The 13,779-nt window shown below is 50.7% G+C and overlaps 4 non-coding genes and 1 pseudogene across 4 annotated transcripts; all 5 read left to right on the top strand.

The window, feature by feature from the left end:
• The first annotated feature begins 18 nt into the window (after nucleotides 1–18).
• LOC145426574 (5S ribosomal RNA) lies at nucleotides 19–137 on the top strand. Its single transcript, XR_013907284.1, has one exon. It is a non-coding gene; the product is annotated as a 5S ribosomal RNA (ribosomal RNA).
• Nucleotides 138–880: 743 nt separating this feature from the next.
• Nucleotides 881–999, top strand: LOC145427091 (5S ribosomal RNA). Its single transcript, XR_013907815.1, has one exon. It is a non-coding gene; the product is annotated as a 5S ribosomal RNA (ribosomal RNA).
• Nucleotides 1,000–2,959: 1,960 nt separating this feature from the next.
• LOC145427380 (5S ribosomal RNA) lies at nucleotides 2,960–3,078 on the top strand (annotated as a pseudogene).
• Nucleotides 3,079–3,938: 860 nt separating this feature from the next.
• LOC145427866 (5S ribosomal RNA) lies at nucleotides 3,939–4,057 on the top strand. Its single transcript, XR_013908408.1, has one exon. It is a non-coding gene; the product is annotated as a 5S ribosomal RNA (ribosomal RNA).
• Nucleotides 4,058–4,918: 861 nt separating this feature from the next.
• Nucleotides 4,919–5,037, top strand: LOC145426979 (5S ribosomal RNA). Its single transcript, XR_013907702.1, has one exon. It is a non-coding gene; the product is annotated as a 5S ribosomal RNA (ribosomal RNA).
• The last annotated feature ends 8,742 nt before the right edge of the window (nucleotides 5,038–13,779 follow it).

The raw sequence follows: 13,779 nt of genomic DNA, 5'->3' as shown, positions 1-13,779 counted from the left end.
ATTGTGCTGGGGCCAGCAGCTTATGGCCATACCACCCTGAGCACGCCCGACCTCGTCTGATCTCGGAAGCTAAGCAGGGCTGGGCTTGGTTAGTACTTGGATGGGAGACTTCCTGGGAATACCTGGTGCTGTAAGCCTTTCATTTTCATGTCATTGAACCGCTTTTGATCCAGAGAAGGGGTGTATTAAAAGACCAAGAGCAGCTGCCCATTAATGAGGGCACATTAACGACATTGCTTTTGGCTGTTTTCCAATGTCTTGTGCTGCTAGCTGATGCCACCTACACCACACCAGGGCCTGAGTGACCGGCTGGGGCCACTTACACCACATCAGGGCCTGTGGCTCTGGCTCAGGCCACTTACACCACACCAGGGCCTGTGGCACTGGCTGAGGCCACTTACACCACACCAGGGCCTGTGGCTGCTGGCTGAGGCCACTTACACCACACCAGGGCCTGTGGCTGCTGGCTGAGGCCACTTACACCACACCAGGGCCTGTGGCTGCTGGCTGAGGGCACTTACACCACACCAGTGCCTGTGGCTTCTGGCTGAGGCCACTTACACCACACCAGGGTCTGTGGCTCTTGCTCAGGCCACTCACATCACACCAGGCCCTGCGCTTCTGGCCGAGGCCATCTTCACCAAACCAGGCCCTGTGCTGCTAGCTGTGGCCATGTACAACACACCAGGCCCTGTGTTGGTTCCTGAGGCCATCTTCAACAATCCAGGGCCTGTGCTGTTAGATAAATGCTAAACTGAGCCTTTGGGTTAGGGTATTATGCAAACATGCAGGTATGGTTAAAGGATTGTCTTCGTAACTTCAGGTACTTGCCACCTAATCAGTTGAATCCATAAATTGAGACATTGTGCTGGGGCCAGCAGCTTACGGCCATACCACCCTGAGCATGCCCGACCTCGTCTGATCTCGGAAGCTAAGCAGGGCTGGGCTTGGTTAGTACTTGGATGGGAGACTGCCTGCGAATACCTGGTGCTGTAAGCCTTTCATTTTCATGTCATTGAACCGCTTTTGATCCAGAGAAGGGGTGTATTAAAAGACCAAAAGCAGCTGCCCATTAATGAGGGCACATTAACGACATTGCTTTTGGCTGTTTTCCAATGTCTTGTGCTGCTAGCTGATGCCACCTACACCACACCAGGGCCTGAGTGACCGGCTGGGGCCACTTACACCACACCAGGGCCTGTGGCTGCTGGCTGAGGCCACTTACACCACACCAGGGCCTGTGGCTGCTGGCTGAGGCCACTTACACCACACCAGGGCCTGTGGCTGCTGGCTGAGGACACCTACACCACACCAGGGCCTTAGTTGCTATTGAGGCCAATTACACCACACCAGGGTCTGTGGCTCTTGCTCAGGCCACTTACACCACACAAGGGCCTGAGTGACCGGCTGGGGCCACTTACACCACATCAGGGCCTGTGGCTGCTGGCTGAGGCCACTTACACCACACCAGGGCCTGTGGCTGCTTGCTGAGGCCACTTACACCACACCAGGGCATTAGTTGCTATTGAGGCCAATTACACCACACCAGGGTCTGTGGCTCTGGCTGAGGCCACTTACACCACACCAGGGCCTTAGTTGCTTTTGAGGCCACTTACACCACACCAGGGCCTGTGGCTGCTGGCTGAGGCCACATACACCACACCAGGGCCTGTGGCACTGGCTGAGGCCACTTACACCACACCAGGGCCTGTGGCTGCTGGCTGAGGCCACTTACACCACACAAGGGCCTGTGGCTGCTGGCTGAGGCCACCTACACCACACCAGGGCCTTTGGCTCTTGCTCAGGCCACTCATATCACACCAGACCCTGTGCTTCTGGCCAAGGCCATCTTCACCAAACCTGGCCCAGTGCTGCTTGCTGTGGCCATGTACAACACACCAGGCCCTGTGCTGCTGGCTGAGGCCACTTACACCACACCAGGGCCTTAGTTGCTATTGAGGCCACTTACACCACACCAGGGCCTGTGGCTCTGGCTGAGGCCACCTACACCACACCAGGGCATTAGTTGCTATTGAGGCCAATTACACCACACCAGGGCCTGTGGCACTGGCTGAGGCCACTTACAACACACCAGGGCCTGTGGCTCTGGCTGAGGCCACTTACACCACACCAGGGCCTGTGGCTGCTGGCTGAGGCCACTTACACCACACCAGGGCCTGTGGCTGCTGGCTGAGGCCACTTACACCACACCAGGGCCAGTGGCACTGGCTGAAGCCACTTACACCACACCAGGGCCTGTGGCTGCTGGCTGAGGCCACCTACACCACACCAGGGCATTAGTTGCTATTGAGGCCACTTACACCACACCAGGGCCTGTGGCACTGGCTGAGGCCACTTACACCACACCAGGGCCTGTGGCTCTGGCTGAGGCCACTTACACCACACCAGGGCCTGTGGCTGCTGGCTGAGGCCACTTACACCACACCAGGGCCTGTGGCTGCTGGCTGAGGCCACCTACACCACACCAGGGCCTGTGGCTGCTGGCTGAGGCCACCTACACCACACCAGGGCCTGTGGCTGCTGGCTGAGGCCACCTACACCACACCAGGGCCCTTTTGCTGCTGGCTGAGGCCACTTACACCACACCAGTGCCTGTGGCTTCTGGCTGAGGCCACTTACACCACACCAGGGCCTGTGGCTCTTGCTCAGGCCACTCACATCACACCAGGCCCTGCGCTTCTGGCCGAGGCCATCTTCACCAAACCAGGCCCTGTGCTGCTAGCTGTGGCCATGTACAACACACCAGGCCCTGTGCTGGTTCCTGAGGCCATCTTCAACAATCCAGGGCCTGTGCTGTTGGATAAATGCTAAACTGAGCCTTTGGGTTAGGGTATTATGCAAACATGCAGGTATGGTTAAAGGATTGTATTCGTAACTTCAGGTACTTGCCACCTAATCAGTTGAATCCATAAATTGAGACATTGTGCTGGGGCCAGCAGCTTACGGCCATACAACCCTGAGCACTCCCGACCTCGTCTGATCTCGGAAGCTAAGCAGGGCTGGACTTGGTTAGTACTTGGATGGGAGACTGCCTTGGAATACCTGGTGCTGTAAGCCTTTCATTTTCATGTCATTGAACCGCTTTTGATCCAGAGAAGGGGTGTATTAAAAGACCAAAAGCAGCTGCCCATTAATGAGGGCACATTAACGACATTGCTTTTGGCTGTTTTCCAATGTCTTGTGCTGCTAGCTGATGCCACCTACACCACATCAGGGCCTGTGGCTGCTGGCTGAGGCCACTTACACCACACCAGGGCCTGTGGCTGCTGGCTGAGGCCACTTACACCACACCAGGGCATTAGTTGCTATTGAGGCCAATTACACCACACCAGGGTCTGTGGCTCTTGCTCAGGCCACTTACACCACACCAGGGCCTGTGGCACTGGCTGAGGCCACTTACACCACACCAGGGCCTGTGGCTGCTGGCTGAGGCCACCTACACCACACCAGGGCATTAGTTGCTATTGAGGCCAATTACACCACACCAGGGCCTGTGGCTGCTGGCTGAGGCCACTTACACCACACCAGGGCCTGTGGCTGCTGGCTGAGGCCACTTACACCACACCAGTGCCTGTGGCTTCTGGCTGAGGCCACTTACACCACACCAGGGCCTGTGGCTCTTGCTCAGGCCACTCACATCACACCAGGCCCTGCGCTTCTGGCCGAGGCCATCTTCACCAAACCAGGCCCTGTGCTGCTAGCTGTGGCCATGTACAACACACCAGGCCCTGTGCTGGTTCCTGAGGCCATCTTCAACAATCCAGGGCCTGTGCTGTTAGATAAATGCTAAACTGAGCCTTTGGGTTAGGGTATTATGCAAACATGCAGGTATGGTTAAAGGATTGTCTTCGTAACTTCAGGTACTTGCCACCAAATCAGTTGAATCCATAAATTGAGACATTGTGCTGGGGCCAGCAGCTTACGGCCATACCACCCTGAGCACGCCCGACCTCGTCTGATCTCGGAAGCTAAGCAGGGCTGGGCTTGGTTAGTACTTGGATGGGAGACTACCTGGGAATACCTGGTGCTGTAAGCCTTTCTTTTTCATGTCATTGAACCGCTTTTGATCCAGAGAAGGGGTGTATTAAAAGACCAAAAGCAGCTGCCCATTAATGAGGGCACATTAACGACATTGCTTTTGGCTGTTTTCCAATGTCTTGTGCTGCTAGCTGATGCCACCTACACCACACCAGGGCCTGAGTGACCGGCTGGGGCCACTTACACCACATCAGGGCCTGTGGCTGCTGGCTGAGGCCACTTACACCACACCAGGGCCTGTGGCTGCTGGCTGAGGCCACTTACACCACACCAGGGCATTAGTTGCTATTGAGGCCAATTACACCACACCAGGGTCTGTGGCTCTTGCTCAGGCCACTTACACCACACCAGGGCCTGTGGCACTGGCTGAGGCCACTTACACCACACCAGGGCCTGTGGCTGCTGGCTGAGGCCACTTACACCACACCAGGGCCTGTGGCTGCTGGCTGAGGCCACTTACACCACACCAGGGCCTGTGGCTGCTGGCTGAGGCCACTTACACCACACCAGTGCCTGTGGCTTCTGGCTGAGGCCACTTACACCACACCAGGGCCTGTGGCTCTTGCTCAGGCCACTCACATCACACCAGGCCCTGCGCTTCTGGCCGAGGCCATCTTCACCAAACCAGGCCCTGTGCTGCTAGCTGTGGCCATGTACAACACACCAGGCCCTGTGCTGGTTCCTGAGGCCATCTTCAACAATCCAGGGCCTGTGCTGTTAGATAAATGCTAAACTGAGCCTTTGGGTTAGGGTATTATGCAAACATGCAGGTATGGTTAAAGGATTGTCTTCGTAACTTCAGGTACTTGCCACCTAATCAGTTGAATCCATAAATTGAGACATTGTGCTGGGGCCAGCAGCTTACGGCCATACCACCCTGAGCACGCCTGACCACGTCTGATCTCGGAAGCTAAGCAGGGCTGGGCTTGGTTAGTACTTGGATGGGAGACTGCCTGGGAATACCTGGTGCTGTAAGCCTTTCATTTTCATGTCATTGAACCGCTTTTGATCCAGAGAAGGGGTGTATTAAAAGACCAAAAGCAGCTGCCCATTAATGAGGGCACATTAACGACACTGCTTTTGGCTGTTTTCCAATGTCTTGTGCTGCTAGCTGATGCCACCTACACCACACCAGGGCCTGAGTGACCGGCTGGGGCCACTTACACCACATCAGGGCCTGTGGCTCTGGCTGAGGCCACTTACACCACACCAGGGCCTGTGGCTCTGGCTGAGGCCACTTACACCACATCAGGGCCTGTGGCTGCTGGCTGAGGCCACTTACACCACACCAGGGCCTTAGTTGCTATTGAGGCTACTTACACCACACCAGGGCCTGTGGCTGCTGGCTGAGGCCACATACACCACACCACGGCCTTATTTGCTTCTGAGGCCACTTACACCACACCAGGGCCTGTGGCTGCTGGCTGAGGCCACATACACCACACCAGGGCCTTAGTTGCTATTGAGGCCAATTACACCACACCAGGGCCTGTTGCTCTTTCTCAGGCCACTTACACCACACCAGGGCCTGTGGCTCTTGCTCAGGCCACTTACTCCACACCAGGGCCTGTGGCTCTTGCTCAGGCCACTCATATCACACCAGGCCCTGTGCTTCTGGCCAAGGCCATCTTCACCAAACCAGGCCCTGTGCTGCTAGCTGTGGCCATGTACAACACACCAGGCCCTGTTCTGGTTCCTGAGGCCATCTTCAACAATCCAGGGCCTGTGCTGTTGGATAAATGCTAAACTGAGCCTTTGGGTTAGGGTATTATGCAAACATGCAGGTATGGTTATAGGATTGTCTTCGTAACTTCAGGTACTTGCCACTGTTAAGATTCAAAAATTGAGGAAGGGTACAAGAGGTGATCGAAAAATAACCACACTGGTCCGGCCAGGTGAAGTCAAACGAAGATTTTAATTCACATGTGGGAAGATCAAAGGAAACAGCAATTGATCTTCAACTTACTCAAAGCATTAAACAGATATTTATACCGTCAGGGCTTAAATTTAATGACGCCCCTTCAACGTCACAGATACATTTTATACATAGATCAAATCAAAACCACAACGACTTTTGACACCGTTTAAAAGAACAATTGTCTCCTATCTTCACAACAGGTGCTTCCTGTCACTGCCGGATGCTCGCTTGTCATCCTGACACCTCAGCAAAACATGATTAAACTTTCACCTATAAATGATTCTCTAACTAAGTGTGTGTCTGTGTGCTAACCACAATTGCACCCTGTTTCACCTCGCGACTAGCTCCTGACCTCTAACCAGACAGAGAGACAGAAGCCACTCTGATATGCAACAACTGAAACTATGTATGTGTCCTCTACTAAATAAATGTTTTAATCAAGAACCCCTACTTTAAAGCTTAATACAAGAATATGAACATATAAAAGATATTAAAATGAACTGTTGTGTAAGCATGTACTGCAATTCCTTCTATGTTCTAGTTTTCCCTCAACATGGATCATCTAGACACTCTCACTGGATGAAGCTCACAACCATTAATGAACCTGAACATCAACTCAAATAAGCACAGATATGCAATATGTATAAAATAGTTATAACTGCACCTGGAATACAAAGTTAACATCATCATAAACATCTTAAGGCCATCTTAAAGCTATCTGTTACATTGTTAAAGCAATGATCATACTGCAGATTATATTATGCTGGTAAAATACTTTTTGTTCATCCCTACAATCCCCCTTTCGACCTCTGGCACACCAGAGGTCGATACATAGGTTGTTGTTCACTCCTCAGTCCACTCGACTACTTCCAGATCCATCATCGGCATCATGGACATAGGGGCCACCGCCCCAGGGTCCACTGCCTTTACAATCACCTTCTCTACCAACCTTCGGGCACAAGGAATGAGACAACAACCACAGGTCACCAAAATACCCACCAATACAGATAGAGACAACATAATTGACAGAGCAAGCCCCTTCCACTTTCCCTTTTTTTTTTACTCTTTTTATTTAAACCACCCCTTTTCAAACTCTCAATTTGTTACCACTCCTTTCTGTAGGCGCGGCGATCTCCTCCTAGGCTGCTCTTCTTTCTTCGGCCTTCCAGGTAGACTACTGGTCGGCCCGTTGCACAGGTGAAGAGGTTTATTCTGCCTCTGTTTCTTGACACCTGCGTTCTTTGAAGACGAATTTTCCTCCACCAAGCTCTCGTGTGCGGGTGCATACTGCGACCAGTGGTACCAGGTGTCGCCTTTCCCTTTCAGCTGGACTGCTGTAGCCGTCCGGGCGGTCACCTCATACGGACCAGTCCAGCGGGGCTCCTTCCACTTTCGCTTAATGACCTTCAGCCACACTGCCTTTGCGTCCGGGACCTCTCCGTTCCCCGTGGGTCTCTCACAAGTGACCTGTTTTGTAAAGCTGGACACAAGAGCCTTCAACTCATTAAAATATTCTGCATGAGACCTGTCGCTTGTCCTGGGCTGCTCCACCGGGACCACTGTCCAGGGTGCTGGAAACTGTCTCCCAGTCAGCAGCTCATAAGGGGTGAAACCTGTGGATTGGTTAACAGAACATCTTATGGTCATCAAAGCAATGGGCAGGGCTGCGACCCAATTTAGCCCTGTCTGCGCACAGATTTTAGCCAACTTGTTTTTCAAATTTAGGTTCATCCTCTCTACCTTTCCTTGAGATATAGGATGATAGACCGTCCCGAACTTATGTTGCACTCCCAACATCCTCTCTACCTCTTGCAAATCTTTGTTCTTGAAGTGAGTACCATTGTCTGACCTAATTCTCTTGGGAAACCCATGCCTTGGAATGTAATGATTGATTAAGCACTTAATCACGCTTTTCGCGTCTTCACATTTGGTCGCCCATGCTTCGGGCCATCCAGTCAGAACATCCACACACACCAACAAATACCTCACCCCACCTGGGCCTGTATCAATCATGTCGGTATAATCAATCACAACCTCTTCTCCTGGCCTTTCTGGCATGAGAAACTTACCAGCTTCAGGTTTTACTGCTGGCTTTGGGTTGTGTGCCCCACAAATTAGGCACGTTCTGGCCTTTTCCAGTATCATCCTTCTCAAATCAGGATGCCACCATCGGCACAAATTTCTCTCCATCTGTTTCACTCCCACGTGACCAAGCCCGTGAGCCTCATTCACCTTCTGTTCCGCCATTTTGGCCGTTAAAGCGGGACGCCCATCTGGCCCCCTCCACAAACCGCCATCTTGCCAGGCTCCTTTGTTTTCCCACACCCCCTTTTCCTCTGGGGATGTCTCCTCCTGAGCCTGTCTAACTTCTTCCATGCTGTTAGTGCTAACCTCCTCTTCTGGGGTTACCTGCACCAGCTGTCTCTGTCCTTTGTAGCCCGCTGCTTCCTTTGCGGCTTCATCAGCTTTCTGATTTCCTCTTGCCACCATACTGTCTGCTTGTGAGTGGCCTTTGCATTTTATAATACTTACCTCGTCTGGGTCCTCCAGGGCCTTTTCCAGTTCCTCCATTTCCTTTTTGTGACAGATGGGTGCATTAGTGGCCGTTCTGAACCCGGCTCTCTTCCATTGAGCCAGTTCCACATGAGCTGCTCCAAACGCATATGCTGAGTCAGTGTAGATGTTCACTCTCATGTTTTTAGCCAACCTCAGGGCTCGAGTTAGGGCTATCACTTCAGCTCTCTGGGCCGACTGTTGTCCCTCAATTTTTCCTGCTTCTTTCACCTGAAACTCAGTTCCTACTCTACAGACTACTGCATAGCCCGCTTTCAATCCTTCTTCATCTCTGTGGCAGCATCCATCCGTGAACCAATCCTCAGCTCCATATATGGGCTCTGCCTTCAGGTCTTCCCTGATTTTTCCTTCAACTTGGGCTTTCTTAATATAGTCATGTGGTTCTCCTGACCCCATTAGGTCTGCCATATTTATTCCTTCATGTGTGAATATCAAATTTGGCGCCTCTAAAATTTTGCTCAACCTTTGTTGCGTCAGTGGAGTCATTGTGAATGCCTGTGAGTTCACATAGGCCACTACACTGTGTGTGGTAAGCACTTTCAGTGGGTGTTCCCTCACTATGTGTGCTGTTTTCTGAATTATCTTTGCTACTCCTGCTGCGTGTTGTGTGCATGTGGGATGCCTTGCTTCTGTTGAATTTAATCTTATGCTAACATACATAAGTACATCCCTACCTCCCCCTTTTTTCTGAAACAACACACCATTCACAACTCCCTTTGTTTCTGAAACATCAAGATAAAATGCCTCATCATAGTTAGGTGTGGCCAGATCTGTGGCTCTTGACAAATCCTGTTTTAGCGAGATGAACGCTGTCTCTGTGTCCGGCGTCCAAGGCAATTCAGCCTTCAGATTTCGAACACCAACTTTCTTGATCAGGTCCCTTAAAGGGGCAGTTTTACCCGCATAGTTCGGAATGAACTGCCTGCTGTAACCTGTCAAGCCAAGAAAGGAAAGCAACTCCTTCACAGTTCTTGGTTTTGGATGTGTCAGAATTTGGTCTCTGTGTATATTCATTAACCCCACTGATCTGTGTGCGATCACCCGGCCCAGGAATGTTACCTCTGGCCGGACCAACTGCAGTTTTTCTTTACTCACTTTGAAGCCACACTCTGCCAATCTGTTCAACACCACGAGCGATGCTGCCGTACAGGCCGCTGCTGACGGGGCTGGTGAGAGTGCAAAGCCTTGTGTTAAGCGTGTGTACCTAAATTTCCGGCCTCTATATGTGAAAGAGAAAATGTCTCTGAGTGACTCGTGCAGTGGGAGACAAAAGAATGCATTCGCTAGGTCAATACATGTGAACCACTTTTGGTCTTCAGTTTTGTGCTTATATTGTGGTCTGTTAATTGGTATGTCAGACTTCAGCTGGAACAGGACAGGCGAACAGTTAGCCAAACCTACATCTGTGGGCCCTGCGGACCACAAAGTATCAGGCAATTTTGAGAGCTCAGGTACTGCATCAGGATGATCCATTCTTTCCCTGCCATGTATTCTGGAGATTTCTTTATGTTCTAAGATCACTGCATCATTGGACAAACAAGTTATACGATATATTTTACATTTTGGTGCATACCAGACATTTGGAATTTGGGTGCTTTGCCAGCATGCGTTGTCCAGCGCCCGCTTGACCATTGGTCCCAGATCTCTTGGCCCATGACCCTCGTGGACCGCCAATGTAATGTGAGGGGCTGAATCCTCTCCCACATTGTACCAAGGCAGTTGTTCATCAATAAATTTCACAGCCGCGGCCACACCTTCTGGTCCAACATAAATGTTATGTGTTTGCACATTCCACGTCTGTCCCTCAAGATCAGACTGGAATTGTTCCCGATAGATATCGTTATCTTCCCTATCATAAAAGAGTGTAACGTGGAAAGGATCTCGCGGAGGGGAATAGACGGCCAGGCTCATTATCCAGGGTTTCCATAGCTGATAATGTCTCAGAATGCCTTCTTCCACTAGCCTCCCCCAGTAGATTTCGGCAGTGGGTTGTTCAGAGTTCTGGACTAGATATTGAGTCTTTGAAGGTGATCCCAGGCACGGGAATTCTTTTCCTCCAGGTAGAGTAACAATCAGTCCATCTGGTGAGCACATGATTGTGGCTCCCAGTTTCACAACCAGGTCCCTGCCCATGAGATTTTCCAGGCACCTGTGAGGACACCACATATTGGTGTTTCAAAGTCTGTTTTCCCAGCTTTGTCAATGCTGGATCCGTCAATGGCAGTGTCATTGGAATCCCGGAAAAGCCTACCACATTAACTGTGTGACAGGAGAGTGTTGCACTGTCTGGTGTGTCTTTCAAAGTTGAGTATGTTGCTCCAGTATCCACCAGGAAAGGCAATTCAGTGCCTTCCACGGTCATTGACAGCATGGGTTCTGCCGACCCCACGCTGTTTGGTTTCTCCGGGCTCCGTCAGTATTGCTCCCCCTCCCAGCCCCAGTCAGCTACCGGGTACTGGGCGGCTGGTGCTGCATTCGGGTTTGGAGCTTGATGTGCTCCCCTGTAAGCAGCTCTTTGTCTTGGGCCTCCTCGTGCCTGGGATTGATAGCCTCGCCTCTGATAATTTCGCTGCGATTCAGGGCATTCTCGGGACCAGTGTCCTTCTGCTCCACAGCTGTAACAGGCAGTCCAAGACACATTATTAGGATTCCCCGGATTCCGAGCCCTTTGTCCTCCCCCCACGGATCCACCACGCCCTCTCTGCGGTCCACCGGTCCCCCAATTCCCTACCGGTTGACGCTGCCTTGGTGCATTGCCGGGCCAACGGTCATCAGGGTAGAGACCCGGATCCTGATCTGGCCAGTCAGGCACAGGATCGGGCTGAGGCCTTGCCACCATTATTTTCCTTGCGCTCTCCTTATCCTCTTGCTTTCTGTCTCCTGCTTTGCTTTTTGCTTCTGCCAGCTGCAACTTGACCAGCCACGCCTGGACTTCCTCCAACTCTTTCTTTTGTTTGTTTGCCAAATCCTGTTCCTGCTGAAGTCTGTGGGTCACATGTCTATCCCACTGCACCGAGTCTGCAACGGCAAAATCTGGGTTCTTTTCCAAGTCAACTGCAACCTGGTTGGGCAGCCCTGCCAGCACTGCCGAACGAAACCACGCTCTACTTTCACCCTCCTTCCCCGGATGTATTCCTGTTCCTAACAACCATTGTTCCTTTGCTTTAGCTAAACACTCTCTGGGTGTGTTTTTGGGATCCCAAATAATTTTTGGAATGGCTCCAGAGTTAGGAGTTGGGTACTTCTCCCGGACTGCATCTGCTAAGTCATTCTGCACCTCATGATATTGCAGGTCATTTGCATATCTGGTTGTTTGAGCTATCTGCTCTACATCTGCTACCCCACCACCCAGCATACAACGTCCGGCCAAAGCGCGAAAATCGCCCAGCGCTAATTCTTCTCCTTCCCAATGTTCTCCCTTGGTTATTGGTGGAAGTTGTTTAACCAATGCTTCCAAATCTCTCACCTTATAGGCGCGATAAACTGGTTCGTTCTTTGGACCTGCTATTAGAGGCAGACTTAAACCAGGGTCAGGAGCTCCTTGTTCAAAACTCACTTTTCTACTCTTTGAGCTCTTAAATATGGGCCGTCTCTGTGCTTGGTCTCTCTTCACACTTCTTTTCCTCAAAATTAGGCTTGTACTTGGTTGGGGTTCAACTCCTCCATCTTCGTCCTCCTCATCGTCTTCTTCTTCTGATGACGTCGCACGGTCTTCATTCTCCTCTTCTGGCCCTCCCTGCATTACTCTCTGCTTTATAACCTCCAATGCCGTTAATGCCTCTATGGACGCACGTAGGGCCTCATGCATTTGTCCATACACTTCTCCTTCAGTTTTTAACACCAAGCTCAGAGGTTTTTTATCACCCAGCCCTTTCTGTTGGGATGTAATAAGTTTGCTTACCTCAACCTCCATCGCTTGGCACTCTTTCTCTGCTGCTTGTAAAGCTCCAGGGGAAGCCAAACGAATAGCTTTCTTAAGCTGTTCAAGCTGATCCTTCAGAGGTTTGCATCCCCTTTTCCCACTAGGTGTCGCACCCGAGCTGTCAGCCATTCTCTGAAACACAGACTTACCTCTTCCAATAGCGTTGGTCGACTCCACCTTCTTGGTCTAGGTCACCCAGACACGCTTAACTTTCGGTTTCAGTCTTCGTCTCGCTGTTCTCGCAACCACTGACTCCTCTTCCCCTGCTCGGTGACACACAAAGTTTAACCCAGCACTTTAGACGCTGTCCTCGCGTTCTCAAGCGTTGACACTCAATCAAAATTATTCACCCTCAAAGTGTTAATATATGACACCAGCAACCCTTATGCGCAACGCGCTCACCTCCGTATACTTACCTCTCCAATAGTTCCTCGGATTAGTGTTTTTTCATTTATTTTAAACCCATTAACGGTGCTGCGCGTCCCTTATATACTTTACAGCAACACACCCTCAAGCATCCCGTACTAATAAATCTAAAACCAAGAAATCACCTTTATGTCATTATGTCAAAGCTTTCTCCATTTTGCACAGCCTGCCACAGGTTTAACAAAAAATCGCTGCCCGAGAAGGCTCCCACATATTAAACGCACACGCACACATACAATTTCAACCACGCACTCTCAAGCACACATTTGTCTCCTTTAAATCTACTAATCGCTTGGAGACATCTCCACAGATAATTACATTATTTCCCAAGCAAGCATATCAGAATCAAAACCGTCTAGTACCGACTCTACCATAGCCTGAGCAAAGTGGGCGGCCTCTGTGGGCTCCCAATTTGGATCATTTTCATGCTCAGTCATCTCCTTTAAGCCTTGAAATAGAAATAGACAACGTTGTATATAGGAATTTAGCTCATGCAGCTCAATCTCGGACCACACTGTCATCTCATAAGGTGAAACACCTTCCTCAGTCACTATGTGACATTTACAGGTCACCTCCAGTCGACCCTCTTCCTCTGCAATTTGTATGTTACAGGTTGCAAAATAAAGCACAGGCATGTTTGCTTATTCTATTTAAACAACCATTTAACAGTATTAAATGGGACTCTTTAGTGCATGGGACACAATATAATCATTTATTGTTGAAGGGACAAATGTCAAAGGGGTTCTAACAGGTTCACTTTATTGCGTGCTCATTGAGTTACTTCTATTAAGGCTATTTAACAAGTTCAATTTACACATACTCATTAATCTGTCACGCTTATTAGTGGCTCATGGTTGCTTAAAGCCTATGTCTGACTCGA

Source organism: Astatotilapia calliptera, chromosome 3 (genome assembly GCF_964374335.1).
Source record: "Astatotilapia calliptera chromosome 3, fAstCal68.1, whole genome shotgun sequence".
Taxonomy (NCBI): domain Eukaryota; kingdom Metazoa; phylum Chordata; class Actinopteri; order Cichliformes; family Cichlidae; genus Astatotilapia; species Astatotilapia calliptera.
Note: the sequence above shows the minus strand (reverse complement) of the source record. Positions and strands in the feature narration are given on the sequence as shown.